This window comes from Zonotrichia albicollis, chromosome 14 (assembly GCF_047830755.1).
Source record: "Zonotrichia albicollis isolate bZonAlb1 chromosome 14, bZonAlb1.hap1, whole genome shotgun sequence".
NCBI lineage: Eukaryota > Metazoa > Chordata > Aves > Passeriformes > Passerellidae > Zonotrichia > Zonotrichia albicollis.
Genome location: NC_133832.1, coordinates 2,553,373 through 2,571,302, shown reverse-complemented (window position 1 = coordinate 2,571,302; position 17,930 = coordinate 2,553,373). Strand labels below are relative to the sequence as shown.

At 52.9% G+C, this 17,930-nt stretch overlaps 1 protein-coding gene across 5 annotated transcripts in view; it reads right to left on the bottom strand.

Annotated features, from left to right (window-relative positions):
• The window catches only part of ARHGEF9 (Cdc42 guanine nucleotide exchange factor 9), a 212,301-nt gene extending 194,591 nt beyond the window's left edge, over positions 1 to 17,710 (bottom strand). For 2 of the 5 annotated variants that reach the window (XM_074551325.1, XM_074551326.1), the window contains exon 1: positions 17,577 to 17,708. The gene's annotated coding sequence lies outside the window, so the exon portion shown is untranslated. Of the gene's footprint in view, positions 1 to 17,576 lie in introns of all 5 variants that reach the window. The other 3 variants (XM_074551324.1, XM_074551322.1, XM_074551323.1) reach the window with 3 other exon arrangements.
• Positions 17,711 to 17,930: the final 220 nt, after the last annotated feature.

The window sequence follows — 17,930 nt, the reverse complement described above, 5'->3', positions numbered from 1 at the left end:
GGCAGTCCAAGGCCAAGCTGGACTGGGCTTGGAGCAGCCTGGGATAGAGGAAGGTGTCCCTGCCCATGGCACAGGTGGAACAAGATGGTTTCAAACGTTCCTTCCAACCCAAACCATTCTGTGCTTCCAGGATCCCTTGGTGCTGTGGCATATTCCAGGTTCCAGGCAAATGGTAAATCCCTTCTATCAAGTGACCTGAAAGAACTATTTTGTCTGGGGCCCTGAGAAACAACAAACCTTTGAAGGGAACAAAGAGGAAATTGGTGATAGGGTTGCCCTTGGGGCAGCCTAGACAGGATCACATGCCAGACACTGTGCTCTCCTCCACAAAGCACCTGGAGAGACCCAAGGTCATCCTGGAGATTTTGGAGGCAGAGAGGGTCTGAGGCTCAGTGTCCCCCATGTACAAAGGAGAAGCTGGGGGGGGTCAAACCATGCCAGAACAGTTGGTAGAAATGCCCAGCTCCTCCTGGCACTGTGACAACATGCACTGTGCTGGATGTTCAAGGACAGGATCTGCACTCACTGTGGAGCAGGGACTCCAGACACCCCTCCAAGCTCTCCATCCCTCTCCCCTCACCCCTCAGCAGTGCTAAATTCATTTCCAAGCCCAGCGTGCCCCCCCAGGAGCACAGGGCTGGAGCGACAGCCTCGGCGGGCGCTGCCAGAGCTGGAATGCACTGAGGGCCCCCGGGGACACGATCTTCCACTCGGCTCTTCCTCTGCAGGATCCAAAATAACAAACAAGAAGGAGCCTTTGGCCATTGTTTCTCGGGGAAGGGGGGTGACAGGGAGAGGGCACGCGGCGCAGCCTGCCAGAGGCATGGCTGAGCTAAGGAAGTCCTGCCCGGGCTTCGCTGTATCCGCTCCTCTCCAGGAGGGGCGGGGGGAGGCAGGAAGGAGAGAAAATAGAGAACAAATGATCATATAACCCTTGAGAGAAACCTGTCTGCTCTCCGAGAGCGTATTTAGCCCAAGCATGCAGTGCCTCTTGCTATACAAAAGAAAAAGAGGAAAGAAAACCCCGCCAGTCCTTCCGTTACCATGTTCTACCACTGAAAAAAAATGGGAGGAAACAGATGTTAAGCTCTCCAGCGTCAGGAAATTATCTCTTTCATGGGGGTACAGTTACTTCAATGTATTTAGGTCAAACAAATAGGGAGAGAATGGTGACTTCTCCCCCTTTCTGTTTATGTCTCCACAGACATTTCAGACTTGCTGGGTGCCGCATCCATGGACCAAGGGCAGAGCTGTGTTTGCCCACAGAGCACACCCTGAGGATGCAGCCTGATGAGCAAGTCCCTGCCCACCTGGCAGATCCCCACCCCATAAACCAATGCAGCCCCTACAAAAACTCAGCATCCTCTGTTTCTGGGTCAAGGAGGACGGTTTGCTGCTGGGCCCCAGCCAGGCATGGCAGCACTGCAGCTTGATTGTTCATTTATTTCAATCGAGGTGGAAGGAGAGACCTGGGTGAAACATCTGCAAAAGGGATCTCCAGCCCATCAGCGAGCGCAGTTACGACTTTCCGGCACCGGGGTCCCCAAGGAGCGCGGGGCCCGTGCCCATAGGAAGGAACCAGAGAATTGAACCAGCATTTCACATGCTCTGCAAAATCCCTTCCACAGGAAGCTAAACCCCTCCATTAGGAGCAGGAGACAGACAGAGTAACAGTCTGAATCCCTTCCCAGTCAGGAATGGACAGACATTATCAAAACACTGAGTTTTAGAATCACAGAATCATTAAGGTTGGATAAAACCTCTAAGATCAATTCCAAACATCAATCCAGCACCACCACCACCACCCTGACCACTAAACCATGTCCTCAAGAGTCCCATCCACCCACTCTTTTAATATTTTCAGGGGTGGAAACCTGGTGGACTTCACCACTTGCCAGTAGCAGAAGGGACCCTGCAGCAATGATCTGCTCCATCACTGAGGGCAGACCAGCAGACAAGATAACCCCAGGCAAACAGGACACGCTCCCAGTGGCTGCAGCATCTGCCCCACTTGGTTTGCACTGGTTTAAGCCAAAGCTTTTACAGTCCTGGATCTGCATTTGTGCTCCTGCTAATTCAATGTCCACCAGGCAGACGGATGGATGCACAGACTGAGAGCTCCAGCCCTGTATTTATAAGGACGGAACTCAAAACTTCAGGCTGAGTAAATCAGTTCACTCATGTATAATTTAAACATTACTTCCTTCCCATTTCAGGGAGCTTTAGAGTTTGTGAGATGGCCAAACACAATGAAATTAGAGCAGGAGACTCATTTTGCCTGCAGCCAAGGGAGAGAAGAGAGCTGCTCCAGTGCATCTGTCAGACAAACTGGGCCGGTGCTGGTGCTGCCAGGCAGGGAGCAGCTCACTGCAAACACCCCAGCCCCACTCTGGAGATGGGCTGGCACTGCAGGGAGCTGCCAGGCAGCTCAACAGGGCACCAGCCCTGGGCTCTGCAGCACACAGAGCTCTAAAACCTTACACCAAGCCAGGATCAGCTTTACATACACACTGGGAAGGAGAGAGCCAGCACCCAGCTCCTTGTGCAAAGCTGAGCAGAAGCTCCAGATAAGAACACAGAGATATAAAATCCCTGGAATACAACTGGAATGAAATAATGAACATAATAGATCAGTTCTTGCTGAAGGTGGATTTCGGACCAAGCTTCTCACAAAGCCCACACACCTCTGGCACTGCACCTGTGCTAAATGTTCCTCCAGATCCACACTGCTGATCCAGGAACTGCAGGTGCAGATTGACCCTCTGCCCACTGAGCCACAGCAGCAGCACCCTACACATCTCCCCTCTTTTGCAATTCTAAATTCTTCTGCTCTACAGAAAATAAACCCGAGGTGAGTCCTGAAGGGATCCAAAAGGATCCTTCTGGTTCTGGCAGCCAGGATGGACAGGGACCCCCAGGAAAAGGAGGGAGCCTGAAGGAGGAGTCATCTGCCAGCACAAGGTTGTTTTGATGCACAATAGCTGTTTCCCCAACCTCTCCAGCTATTTGGCACCAACTGTCACCATTCTAATACCAAAATATCTGCCATTACATGTAGATTATTTAAGCTGTTCAGCAGTCAGTTGAAAGTAGTTAATTATATGTGAGAACACTTAATTACTATCCAGTAGCAGCTGTAGGTACTTTAATACCATAGTGATGAGCCAAAACACAATGGAACAGGCAGATTCAGGGGTCTACACCCATCCACACCCCATTAATGTCAGCTGAACAACACTGAACCACTGGCTGCCAACCTTTGGGAAACAACAACTTCGTGGTGCTTGTGACATTGCTCTGCATTCCCAATTAAGTCAGTTTGGTAGAGATGCCTCAGGAACTTCACAGCTGGGACATCTCTTTAAAATCCTTGCCTTCTCCACAAATCCCTAAGTAAGAAAGCATGGTCTGAACATCAGAGCAGGAATCAGTAGCCAGCGTTTAATTGTTTATATCTTGAGACAAAGATAGTGTCTAAATAATTGTCTATTGTATCCCAGAGACAGCACAGGAAAGCTCTTCCCCTAGCTGGGAGCCTGCAGGTCACACATGCTTCTGCCATAACATTTGCTATAAATAATCCTCGCTGAGCCCAGCTAGGTACAGACCAAGGCAGCACTGTGCTCCTATCGCTTTCAGCCATTACCCCTCCCCAGAGAGTGCATATCCTACCCTATTGTTCCTGCTCCAATGTTTGAAAGAATTATTTTTTCCTTGCTCCTTTTGTTTGGGGAGTTTATTTATATTTCCTCTTTGACATGGAATTACTACGAGAAGAAAGGAGTGCCACCTTCCACGGTGCCAGCGCTGAGATGAGCAGCAGAGGGTCACGTTTGGAGGACACTGCCATAGCTACAGACCTCCCAGTCTGGCATTCTGTGCTGATGTAGGTTCAGCACATTCAGATCAGGATTAGAAACAAAGAGCTGGATGCCAGCGCCAGCCCCAAATTCACAAGCAGAGACTTGGAGCACAGGCAGCAACCCGTTCTGCTCCAACATTTTCAGGGATTATTTCAGCAGGTTACTCAGCAGCTCCCTGATGTGGCCCTGGTGATGTCAAAGAACACCTTACCTCTACTTCATTGTCTCATTTCCAGCCCAATTTCTACCTCCAAACAGATCCCAAGTGAGCTGTTCCTCTCAGGCAGCTGCATGGGTGGAATTTACCCTTGTCCTCCTTTCCCCTTTTCCTCAGAGCAGTTGAACACAACCATACAAACACTGGGCTTGGCTCTCAGCTCCCCAGGCACCTCATTGTGGAAAACCCACCTCATCCAGCACAGCTTTTTGAGCACAAGGTGAGATATCTCCCTGCCCTGCTTTGAAATTGGTGACAAGTCTCACTTTAGAGCCCCAGGTATCAAGTGTACAAGTGTCTGTGTCCTCAGCAGCAAACAATTCCTTGAAGAGTCTTCTGCACTGTTTTTCCATAAAATAATCCAGTTTCTGGCTGTTGGGAAGGTGTGATGGCCCAAACAGGCCAGTGACACCTGCTGTGCCTCTGTCCATCACAGCACTGCAGGATATCCAGCTCAGGAAGGCCAGTGGCCTTGCACTAAATTGCCTTTAGGCACATGATAAAACTGCTCTGGTATTTCTGGAAAATCACAGTGACATGCCTGGCCTGCTCTCAGGCTGGGGCTTTTCACTCCAGAAAGGCACATTTAGGGGTCACACAGAGAACTTTTGGTAGTTTGACACCTGCCTGCACTTTACTTTTCCCTCACAAGGTTGGTGCAGAACACTCCAATGTCACAAGGTGCCTCCTAGACAGGCTGACACCTTTCTGCTGCTCTCCCCCTCAACAGCAACAACCAAAACCCACCCTTATCTGCATCCAGAGCCCCTGCACAGCAGGCAGCAGCACCCACTGAGCCCAGGCTGGCACACAGTGATGCCCTGCAGGAACTGGGGTGGCTGGGTGGGGGATGCCTTGGTGGGGATGCTGCTGTCACTGAGTTATCCTGCATTTGTGCAGCTGTTCCTCATCTCCTAACCCAAGGCTTCAAATCCACAGCTGACCAAGGCCAGCCTGCCAGGATGATCCCACAGGGACACTAAAGCAGCTGAGGGGAGGGATGGGAGCACAGCCCCTGTGTGCCCAGCGTGGCTGTGCCCTGCCAAAGGCCGGCAGCTCCCACTGCTCCAGCCAGCCACGCAGGGAGCCAGCACTGCACCCAATTAGCATCACTGCTGATGAGCTTCTCCCCTCCTGCCCCTGTCCCAGGGATGGGGCTGAGCAGGCACAGGTGGCCACAGAACTGTGTCTCCTCTGCCTGCCCACTCTGCTCTCCCCAAGGGCGCTCATCCCTTTTTACCAGGGATCAAAACTCAGCACAGCAGGAGCAGCTAAAGGTTCCCTTTGTCCCAGTTTATGGACCAAACCCTGAATCTTTTTACAAGGAGCTGGAGGTTGGGTTCTGAGTATTAGGCACCTTTCTATTTCACCCTTTTCTGTAGTCTGTAGTATATTCTATAGTCTCTCCAATGAGTCCTTTTCAACAGGAAACAAATTTATTGCCATGTGTGGCAAAGGTCTGTACAAAAGCCACAAGCAGGGGAGGACAGGACTAGTCACCCTGAAAGTGCCCATCCTTTCTGAGGTGCACATCCAAGGAGGAGCCCAGCACACCTGCAGCTTCAGCCAGGCTTTCAAACACAAATAGTCTGGAACACGTGCAGGCAATATCTAGTTTCTGCAGGAAATTGCACAGCGTGGATATCCAAACATTGCCACCAAGCAAAAACAACATCTTGGTTTGCCAGCTCATGTCACACAAACCTAAATTCCTTATAGGAGACACTGTTCAGCCAATGCTGAGCAGCAGTGATTTACTTCCAGAGCTCTGGAAAGCCCTGGGGCTCCACAGCAGCCAGGCATGAGGCTGCAAATCCTTAGCAAAGACAAGGATATGAGTTCTGCAAGGATGTGCAGTGAGCCAGGGCACCCCAGCCTGTGTCTCAGTGCTGGTTTCAAGCCCTGCTCAGCTGCTGCAGGAACTCCCACGCAGGCTCCACGTGCCTGCACAGGCAGGGCAGCACCAGCCCCAGCTCCCTGCAGCTCCCCAGCCCTGCCAGCATCCCCAGAAGCTGCTCAGCTCCCTGCATGCCCCTCCAGAGCTGTGCCTTCCTTGTGGCTGCAGCACCAGGGCAGAAGCCCCTTGGCTTCCAGGCCGTGTGCTGGATCTTTGCTACGTGCTGACACATTTCCTTCCTGTAGTAAAATCACCTCCCATCCATAGGCTACAGCACTGCCTGGAAAGCCAAAGCTTCAAGGAGCCAATCCTTCCTGCCCATCCCCCTGGAGAAGCAGCAGAAGTGCGTTCTGAGCTGTGGTCATACCCAACCCCTTGGCACATGGGCTGCAAAATGCCTCAGGACATCAGCGTGAAGGCAGCAAATATTCTGACAGGTGACTGGTCCCAGGGACAGCACCTTCCCAAAACCACTGTGATTCACAGCTCACGTCAGCAGTGTGGAAAAAGTGACCCTTTCCTCCTTCAGAGGAAACAACAGACATGCTTCAACAAAAAAAAAAAAAAATTAAAGAATAAGGGCTTGTCCAGCAGAAAACCTGAGCAAAACTCAATTCCCACAGAAGCACAGGGATCTTCCATTGACTTTAATCCCTCTTTTTCTTGTCTGCCCTTAATTCCCTCTCCCTCCTCCCCACAGGAGCAGGCAAAGGAGTGCCAGCCCAGCAGTGGCACTTGCAGAACAGCTGCTGTTTCACAACTACCTGCAGCAAGAAAATCAAGAAACCTGACAGAGCGTGCCAGAAATAATCTCCCTGAAAGACAGAGCAGCTGGGAAGGGCTGCAAGAGCCATCCCTGGCACAGGGCAGGTGGGTGCTCCAGTCCTGCCCATGGACACGGGGCAGGCAGTGACCCTCTGCCCCACAGCCCCCAGGGGTGATAGGACATGTCCAGCAGGGCAGGAATGAAGTCCCAAGGAAAATCAGTGAAACCCACTGAAATCTCTGTGACTCTCACATCCAAGGCATTGCCCTTGTTTCATTTGTTCCAGCCCGGGCAGAAGCCTGTGCTGAACTCCCCTCCCAAGCTGCCCCTCCGCTGGGGGTACGAGCAGAGAAGAAGCAAAGGAAGAGAGAAATTAATCCAGCCCCTCATCTGGGAGCTGGGTTATTTGGTGATTTTGAGGGTTGTCTTGTGTAGGGTCAGGAGTAATCCTTGTGGGTCCCTTCCAACTCAGGAACACAAAGTTCTGACCCCAATGCAGCTCCACAGCCACCAGACCAAACCAACTGTTATTTATCCAGCTTAAAATGAGCTGTCCCCACACCTCCACAATTAGAAATCCCAATTTAAGCCATGTGAGGTTGAACCCCAACCCTCTACCACCAGCAAAAGAGCAGATTAACAGCAGGCTCTGAAGGCTGCTTGGCTGGACTCTGCAGAAGATCCTGTCCCAGATTTTTGCTTCTCTAGAAACCCTCCTGCACGCTCAGGAAATGCTCCCAGACACCCCTAATGCAGCCCCTGCCAGTGATGCCTTGTGGAGGCTGATCCAGAGCAGAGAATGGACAGAGCTAGAGAACGAAGTAGGGATTTATTTAAAGGATCTCCTCAATGGATGCACCTTGGGCAGCACAAGAGCCCAGCCAGGGCTGCACCCAAGATGAACCAAAATGGTCACAAAATCTCTCACTTTGATCAGTTCTGCTCCATTTCCATATTGGAGTTCATTGTCCCATTTCAGCCTTAGCCCATGCAGTCCCACCCTGCTTGTTTTTCTCTCTCAGTCCACGGTGTTTGTGCTCCTGGGCTGAGATTTGGATCATTTGTCCTTGGTCCCAGCTGGAGCAGGAATTGTTTTGTCTCCCTGCTCTGTGCACAGAGCTCACCATCCCCTCATATGAAGCCCAAACCCACACACTAAAGCAGCACAGAATGGGAAAAACAGAAAAGCTCAAACCTGAGGCATCACCAGAGGGCAAGTTGTACCTTTAACACCAAAATCAGATTTCCCACTGACACATGCCAATATGTATTTAGGTGCCTACACTGAACTCAAATTAGGGATCTCAGTATTCCTTCTTGCCATGTGTTATCCTCATTCAGCAGAGGGGACAGAAAGAACCAGGGAAGGTCCTCAAATACCACCTAAATCCACATCTCCTTCCTGCTTCCAGCCAAAGCTGCCCCTCCTTTTGTGTGTTTGAGAGAGGATGGGCAATGCTTGGGACCTTCTGAGCAGTGCCTCAAGGAGCATCCAGCAATCACTCCATGTTCCATGGAGTTGTCCTGCAGCTCTCTGCAGCAAAGCTCTTCCCCAAAAAAATAAAATTCTTCTTTTTTGACTGTCTTAATTAACACATGCTGTAGCTGTAAATAAAGGTGAGACTCTCCAGGAATCAAAGCAAGGTGCCTGGAAAGATTACAGAGCAATTATCACACACAACATTCCAGCCTGAAATCACAGGAATGGACTCCCTGTATTTCTTACAGATCTTTTTGGTGGCATTGCCCTCATCCTTTATGGTTGCAGAAACCACTGATCAGAGAGGAGCTTTGAGGAGTACAAACATGCCAGCCTGGATCATAAAACTTCCAAATAATCTGCTGCTTCCTCCTGTGCTCTGGACAAGGGCAAACCCTTCAGAGCAAAAAGGCATGAACTTCATTAAGGAGCAATTATGGAATAATCTGTGTCTTGGAGAAAACTGCTTCTAGCTGTGTCAAACACAAGCTGGGTTATGTAATTTATTTACTTCCATTTTATACAAATATTTCTACCTAATGCAACTCATTATCTTTACAGAAGTTTATTTAAATAGTTGCCTTTAATTATTATGTCAAGAAGTCACAGAGACCAGAGAGAGGCCACAGAGGAGTTCCTGCCCTTGGAGAATTTCTCCAAGGCATGCTGCTGCATCCCAGAGCAAGAAAATATCAACTCCTAAAGGGTCAGAAGCGAAGATTTGGCTCTTGCTGCAGCAGACCCCTTCTGCAGGATCCCTGCTTGCAAGCGCCAACTCATTTACACAGTTCCCAGCACCAGACCTGGCCAGAGGCTCCTGGACAGCCCAGCTGAAGAGTTCAGCTCTGGCAGAATCCTCGTGGCTCAATGTTTGCATTCACAAGGGGTGTTGTGGCCCCCATTTCCCTCACCCTGCACACCTGAGGGGCGGGCACAGCCCTGCCACCCTGTAGCACCTCACCCCATGACTAACTGCCTTTTTTCCTGTTTTTCCCTCCTCCAGCAGCCTCTCTCTCTCAGGAACAGGAGTGCAGCCTGCTCAGCCCCGATTGTTCAGTGGCAGCCAGAGCCCTCCCAGCTCTGTTTGCCACTGGGAAACCCAGAATTATTCCTTTATCTTGGGTCAGCACAGCTGATCCAGCACTGCCTGGCACAGGCCCATGCTGCAGCCCTCCAAACCTTCCAGAGGAAGGTGTTCCTGCCCAGCCAGGGCCTGGAACAAGATGTTCTTTAAGGTCCCTTCCAACCCAAACCATTCAAGGATTCTGTATTTCTGGTGGCTCTGCTTTATATTCAGTTTGTTCACCCAAAACAAATTAAAAGCCAAGAAGAAGGGGGTTTAAGATCCACCCCCATTCCCACTGGAGTATTTAAGTTCTTAGAAATCTGCCTTTGCAGGAATGGAAACAAAATGGTGTCACAAGAGGAACCATCAGCTGAAGGCACAGGGCTGAGACCTGGGATGGTCCCACAGCTCCAGTCCAGATCCAAACACAGCGTCACATTGTCTCAGCTCTCACTTTAACACAAGCCTTGTCTCCAAGGTCTTTGTCCTTCATTAAACACCTCCAAGAGCAACTGAAGAGATAATTCATAGGAAATATCACCCAGAATGAACCAGATCCATCTGGCTGTGGAGAGACCCTACACAGACTATACTCTGACATTCCTTAGATCATTTAACTAAATCTAACTCTGAAATTTCACTGAAGGACTGAGGAAAAGTCACCCTGGGAACTGCTGCTCAAAGCTCCCAGCTCAGAGCAGCAGAGCCCCTGGGAGAAACCAGGTCCCTGTAAAAGGTTCTTATCACTTCTCTAAAACTGGAGCAGCAATAACAGGAAGAAATTGTTTTGGCAGGACTTGCACCACATAAAGTCAACTCATCAGCCAGTGGTGTGTGAAATCTCCCTGGAAAACACAGAGACAGAGAGAGCACAGGGTGCAGAGAGCATCCCCCAGGCTCAGCTGGGCTCCCAGACACCCTCCCCAGCCATGCTCAGCATTCCCACACCAAGGGGTCTCACCCTCACCATGGGGCAACACTGACCCTGCTGCCACCACCCTCACCATGGGGTTGTGCTCACCCTGATGCCACCACCCACACCATGGGGTCACCCACACTCTGCTGCCATCACCCTCACCATGGAGTCACCCTCACCATGGGGCAACACTGACACTGCTGCCACCACCCTCACCATGGGGTTGTGCTCACCCTGATGCCACCACCTACACCATGGGGTCACCCACACTCTGCTGCCATCACCCTCACCATGGGGACATGCTCACCATGGTGCCACGACCCACACTATGGGCAACATCCTCACCATGGAGTCACCCTCACCATGGGGCAACACTGACCCTGCTGCCATCACCCAAGCCATGGTGCCATGCTCACCCTGCTGCCATCACCCAAGCCATGGTGCCATGCTCACCCTGCTGCCATCACCCTCACCATGGTGCCATGCTCACCCTGCTGCCATCACCCACACCATGGTGCCATGCTCACCCTGCTGCCATCACCCTCACCATGGTGCCATGCTCACCCTGCTGCCATCACCCAAGCCATGGTGCCATGCTCACCCTGCTGCCATCACCCTCACCATGGTGCCATGCTCACCCTGCTGCCATCACCCTCACCATGGTGCCATGCTCACCCTGCTGCCATCACCCAGCCCATGCAGCACAGGGCACTCTGTGGAATGCCAGGCCACCCCCCTGAGCCCTGCTGCTTGTCCGAGCTTTCCCGTTATCCCTCAGTGGATGCTCCCAGTGTGACAGCAGAGGGACATGGCGTGTGCTGCTCTCCTGCTCTCACAGCTGCCAGAGCCTTTCCAGCTCCAGTACCCAGGCTGCAAACCCAGTTTAGGACGTGCTCTGCACCAGGAACGCTGTCCAGCTCCCTACAGTGCAAGGGAGGGATGGGAAGGTGGTAACAGCCCCTGGGGCTTCACCCTTCCAGTGCAAACCCAACACCTCTCGCTGCCCAAAGACCCAGTGAATGCTCCTCCTCCCACTCTCAGCTGCAGAGCCAAGCTCAGGACCCTGGTGCCACCCCTGCCCCAGCCTGGCCAAAGGAGGCCACAGGGTGCTGTGGTGGAGCCCAGCTGCCAGGCCAAAGCTCCTCTCTGGAGTTCTGCAGCCACCATGGGCCAGCAGGACGTGTGACCTCCCCCTGCAGTGACACAGCTCCCGTGCTGGGGACGGGCACTCACACAGTGCTGCTGTTCCCTCACACAATAGGCACTCCTCCCAGCCACGAGTGACATGGGGCAGCTTTCAACTGATTCATGGCTCTCTCAAACAAGCCCTGAGTGTGCACACAATGCCAGCCCAGTGGCAGCAGGACAGCATCAGCTGGTGCCCTGTGCCAGCGTGAGAGCAGCAGCAGCAGCAGATGAGCTATGGGCACCGCCAGTGTGGCTTGTGCAGGGAGGGACACAGGACAGACAGCTGCTGCCAGGCTCCCCGTCCCTCTGCCAGGCACGTGGCAGCACGGGCACGGCACTGAGGCTGCTTGGGCCCCTTTGTGTGCCAGCCCAGCCACCCTGCTCCACAAAGCCAGCACAGCCTCCCCTGCACAGCCTGCAGGGCCCTGCTGGGGCAGGAGAACATCAGGAAAAAGCCCTGGGAACCTCCAAGCTGAATTCTGCCCTGGCGTGCAGCAATGTCATGCATCAGTTTCTCTGGGTCTGGATTGAAGGCACTTGAGCAGGTAGCTCATGTTCACATTCAGGTGTTTATTATTTACCAGTAAAACAGCCTCACAACTATGAGATCGGCAGCTTTTCATTAGAAGGCACAAAATAGCTAACTATCTCTTGTTCCAAGGTCTTTTAAGACTAAACTATCCAATTAAGAACTGACACCTGGATTATTTCCCCTTTTAACCCAATAACTGATCCCTGGAAGTCCACAATGGGACTTTTCCACCCAATTACAAAATGCCACCCAAACCCATTAAAAAGGAGGAAGAAGAAGCATGAAGAAGAAACCCAGGACAACACCCTGTGCCCTCCATCTTGCTTCTATTCACAACACACTAAAAATCCCAAATTTCTCACTAAGTGATGCACCTGCACTGCTCTCTATAATCTATTTCACACTTTTGTGGATTCTAGTCTATCTTGAAGTCTGGGAAACTTTCTTCATGAATGAGGGTCAGAGTCAGTGCTCTCCTGTGGGTCAGGGCACCCCAGAGCAGACACAGAAATATTCCCTGTGTGCCCTGGGATCGCACAGCCACATGTGCAGCTTTGCTCTTTACACCCGCCCTGGTTTGGTGCCTTCCCCCTTTGGGATGGCAGCCAAAAGGGAATGAAAAACCCGAGGAGGGTGAGCAGCCAACAACAAAGCTTTGGGATCCTCCTGCTCCTGCCAGCAGCCAAAACATCCCAGGCAGCCTGAGAGGAGCTGTGGCTCACACGGGTGAGTGAGGAGCAGCCTGTGCAGAGCCCAGCCTGGGAAAGGCAGCAATCAAAGCCAACCATCTAAGCCACAGGATTAGTGCAGGGGGAAAGGCAAAGCGAAAGCAAACACAGGCAGAGCAGCTCACTCCAACACCCCATAAGAACTGAGGCACAGCCAGGTGAACAGGCCCTGGTCATGCCACGAGGCTGTGGCAGGTGAAAACAGAGCTGCCACGTGCTCTGCCCGCCTGCACACACCCCGAGAGCCAGGCCACGTGTGCTGCCATCTCCAGCAGTGCTCAGTGGGTTCTGTACCCCCCAAACCCTGATTTTACACCCCTCAGGGTGCACCTGCTCCACCCCCCCCCCCCCCGGCTACCCAAGGTGCCCACCACACACCAGCCACAGGCAGGAGCGGGCTGAGCAGCAAAACACTGCCAACTGCAACAAAGGACTGTGCCCTGCTCAATCCTCACTCCAAGTTTCCCTTAACCCCGAGGTTTCCCATGGAAAACCAGAGGGGCGGGTTTGGTCAGAAACGCAGGGATCTGGGCTAAGCATGAACCCTGCACAAACCCAGCCTGGAGCTTTGTGCTCCTCCTGCAGCCCTGGCTATCCCACCACATCCTTTCAGCACAGTGAGACACTGGAGGATGTGAGCAAGCCCGAATCCTGCCCTTGCCCCAAACAATAGGCGCTGCAATAATGGTGCAACCAGAATTTCCTGTGCGGCGGCGCGCGCCAGCTCCGGGGAGAAAACACCCTGGGAAAGCTCTGCCACGGGAACACAGCACCAGGGCAGCTCCTCCGGGCTCCTGCCCCTGCTGGGATGCTCCTCTGGCAAAAGGGAAAGCACCACACCGAGCCCAGGCTGGGAAGAAGGGAAAAACCCACACCGGTGGCTTGGAACAGGAGCCGTCCAGGCTGGGGATAATCCATTACTGCAGCAGCCTCTTGCAACATCTGGACCTGGCTTTTCTCTCACAGATGTTTCATATCCTGCAGTGCCTGGGAAAGCAGCACAGAGCAGGCTGGGGCTTGGGAGGCTCATGGAAATCTCTCCCTCTCTCCTGGAAAGGTGGCACAGGTGCAGCAAGGACAGAGCTGCTGAAGGCATTGGGCACCAGAGGCTGCAACTGCAGCCAAAATGCTCCAGTGGTGGAGCTTCTGTCTGGAACAAGGATCAGCACAGCCCCAAACCCTGAGAAAAGCCAAGGACAAGCTCCTACAGCAAAGCAGGACTGGAGGATGATCCCAGGCTGGAGCAGGGGAGGAGTGCAAGGAGTGCCCTGAGAAGGAAGGAGGGGCAGAGCCGAGGTGTGATGGATGAATCGGTCACAGCCACCACTCTCCATCACCCTGCACCACCAAGGGAGAGAAAGGGAAGAAACTGGGAGAGAAGTCAAGCCTGGGAAGCAGGGAGCAGTAGCAGGAAGGCATTTATAAAATTTGGTTTTATTTCTGCACACCTTCCCCATCAGCCCAGGAAGCCCATCACTCTGGATGTGCAGAGACATCAGCAATTACTGCAGGAGGAAAAAGCTCAGGAAATAGGTGACAGCCCCTGAGACTGGCTTAGCAGGATCCTGAACCACTGGGGATGCTCAAGTACCTCCATGAGACCTCCTGGAATGAACACAAGTGCCCAAATCCACTCCTTTCCTGCTGGATTTAGGACACAAACTGTAAGCCAGCAGCTGGCACATCAAAAAGGGAACCAGGGAAACAGAAACAAGGTTTTCACCCCATTTCTTCCATCAGCTCCCCCTAATTTGCCTCTGCCTTGTTCTCCCCAGAGCTGAAGAGAGGATGAGGATCCCAATCACACAGCAGCTCCCACCAGCCCAGGCTGTGGGCACCAGGGCAGGGCTGGAGCCCTTAAAATCCCCCTGCACCTGCAGCAGGTAAATGCTGAAGGGCAGAGAAAGCCAAGCCTTGATGCCAGGATTAAGGAGGGCTCTGGGTTTGGGGTGGGGACAGAAGAGGTGAGGACAGGGCTGGTGAGGCCCCAAATCCAACACACAACCCCTGCAAAAAGCCAAGCCCAGAGCCCAGCACAGCTCCTGGTGTGCCCCAGAGAAGGACTGGCAGGACTGGGCAGGATGAGCAGCTCAGCACCACCTTCCAACAGAGGCAACACAGAGCTGTGCGCTCCAACCCTCCTTCCAGAGAGGAACAGCAGAGAAACCTCATGCAACAACACCAGAACTCAACCTACACTAAAAAACAATTACTGGGAGATAACTGGAAAAACATTTTTAAAAGTTTCCTCAGAGAAAAAAAAAAAAAAATCCAAGGCTACTCCACAGTTTCTTATTTTACCAACAACTGGGAGCCAGCAGGCTGCAGTGGGACTGGGAGCTGGCCTCCCTGCACTCAGCCCTGAATGACCCAAAATTCATTTCTTAGTGTTTATTTGCACAAGAATTTCCCCCAAAACTCCGCGGTTCCCAGACAAGCATCGCTGCCTAATCCTCCAGCCGGGCTCACCCTGCCCATCTCCCCGCCACCAAAATCCTTTGTGATGCTTGCAAAATGCCCCCTTCTGGCAAATTCCAACTCAGGTTTTCAGGTCAGACTGTGCAGATGAAGAAAACTCCAATAAATCTGTCATTTAACGGAAAATTAATACAGTGTCCTAATGTCAGCACCAAGCCAGGAATAACCTCCTTCCCACAGCTATTGCGGGCTGGGTGCAAGAAGGCCAAATGCAACAAACTTTTCATAAAAAAACACCCCACAAAAAGCCAAGTTGGTGATGTTCATGCCCTGAAACAAGGCTGGCAGGGGGCCACAGGCAGCACATGTGGTGACATCCCTGGCTCACGGTGCCAGCAGGAACCTGGCCCATGGAGGGGCGGGGATGAAGCAGCTCCCACCCATCCTGAGGCAGAGGAATTTTATTAAATCAGCTCATATTCAAAAATTGGGGAAGTCTTTGGGATCACCAGACACAAATACAGGAGCAGGAACACAGGCAGAAGTAATTGTTCCAAGTGTCACTGGGCTCCAGTAACTAACTGTGGGGTTTTCAGCCCCCCAGCTCAGATCTGGGATGTCCCAGACCATTGCTGAGGCTTACTAAAGTAAATCGAAAAGCAAACCCATTCTTGAACTTCACCTGGAAGTTCCAGAGGAGCCTGCAAGCTGGAGAGAACAAAACCCCACTGAGCAGGATGGCTGAGAGCAACCAGCACTCAGGAAAAGGAGCAGTAACAGTAGGCAGGAACCTCCGGAGCTTGAGAACCAGGATGGGAAGAAATAACCTTTAAAACAGGCATGGGATGAACCAAAAATGGAACAAAGGACCAGAAATCAACTTGTTGCACCTGTGGCTTTTAGTTCAAGCATAGTTTCCAGACTCATCTTTCCAAAGCAGACCTTTCTGCAGCACTTCCAGCTGAATTTATCAGGAGGCTCCCCCAAGGAGGGGATGCATTTTCCCCTCTCCTTGTGATGATGCACCTGCCTCCTCCTCCTCCCCATCAGCAGCTTCTTCCCTTGGACCAGCCCTTTGCACCTGTGCCAGTGATGGCACCACCCAGAGCTCCTGGAGTCCCACCTGGACAAGCTCCTGAGCTCTGGGACAGCTCCTAGGGCAAGAGGAAAGCAAGGCAGTGAGGTCACTGTCACCTCTGAAAGCCAGAGCCCTCCCTGAGGCCACAGTGGGCACCTCAGTGTCACACAGGGGGACTCAGGGGACTCTGGGTCTGTAACTTCCCTGGACACCAAGGAGGAGTGGCAGCACAGTGTTCCCTCTCCACCCAACACTAACACCCGGTCAGCCTTCCTTGCAATGCACAGAAATCAGACTAATTCCAGGAAAACGAGGTGGCACAGCAGAAATTCAGCACTCCCAGTCCCTGTCTGGTCAATGAGGCACCCAAAGCCACTGGAATGAGCTGCCCTGCCAGCACTGGAGCAGGGCACCCAAACCCTCTGGGCAGGAACTCCAGCAAAGCATCCACCTGCTCCAGCACTCACTGTAACAGACCTAAATTTGGCAATTTTACTTTCCACAAAGCCAATCAGAGACGATACCGGGCAGGGAGTGAGCAGCATTCCATAAATACTTGATTTGACCAGTTCCAGCAGTTTGGACCCGGCAGAGCCAGGGTTTAATCGGCTATAAGGATCCAGCCCGGGGGCTCGGGGCTGTCCCGGCACCGCAGCCCGGTCCTGCTGCCGGGATCTGTCGTCACTCGGGAAGGATTCGTGCTTTGTTTTATAACAAAACCCGAGGGAGGAGCAGGGAGGTGATATCAGCCATTAATCCCCGCGTTTTGAAATCCCTCATCTCATAAATGTTCAGGTGTAAAACCAACGCACCAAGGTGGAGGTGGGAACAGGGACCCTCCGGCCAGGCTCTGTGAACACCTCAGTGAGAGTTTCTCGCCGTCAGCTTCCCCAAAACCACTAAAACCACGAACTGAACGCTCCCAAGCACAGAACTCCCACCAGAGCCCACAGAAATGTTTCCCTGGACTCAAACGCGCCCTGAATCACAGTGGGCGAGCAGTGACCCCGTTCCCCGGGAGCTCACACGGGTGTAAACCCGGCTCGAACCGCTCAATTCCCACACACGCGGCGGAAAATAAACCCAGAGCCGGGCCACGGCAGGAACTGCCCCGCTCAGCTTCGGGCTGGTGCTTCCTCAGCAGCTCCAACACAGCCAAAAACCCCAACAAAGAAAAGATTCCCACGTGATGTTCTATCAAAAAGGGAGGTTTTGCGAAACTAATCCGAACTTCGCGGCTTTGGGACCGCTCTGGGGGACAGGAGGGTTTGTCCGGCAGGTACCTGCGCGGGGGTGACACGATTTATGGGGTCAGAGAAGTGATGCGAGGCTTCACTCTCATTGAAGCCGCGGCTCCGGGGGCAGCCCCAGCCTGGGCCGGGGCTCGGGGGTCCCGGTGCCGGTCCCGGTGCCAGCCCCGCTCTTACCTCGCTCACCGCATGGCCTCGGCGCCGCACGCTCACGCGGTCCCGGTGATCACGGTAAAACTCTGCGCTGGCGTCGGAAAGTTGAAATGTTTTTTTTTAAACAAAAATCTTAAAAAAAAGTTTTAAACCACCAAAAAGAATAACAAAATAAAAATTTTAAAAGCGCCCAAAGGTGCGAGCTCCTGAGAGGGAGTTGAAAAGCAAGAGCAGAGAGCAGCCCCGCTCCGGGAGCCGCTCCCGCCGCCCTCCCGGCTGCGCCGGGCGCTCCCCGCCGGCCCCGGCCCGGGAGCCCCGGCAGGGCCGGCGGAGCGCTCAGGGGGCGGCGGCGCGGCCCCCCCCGAGCCGGGCTCGGGC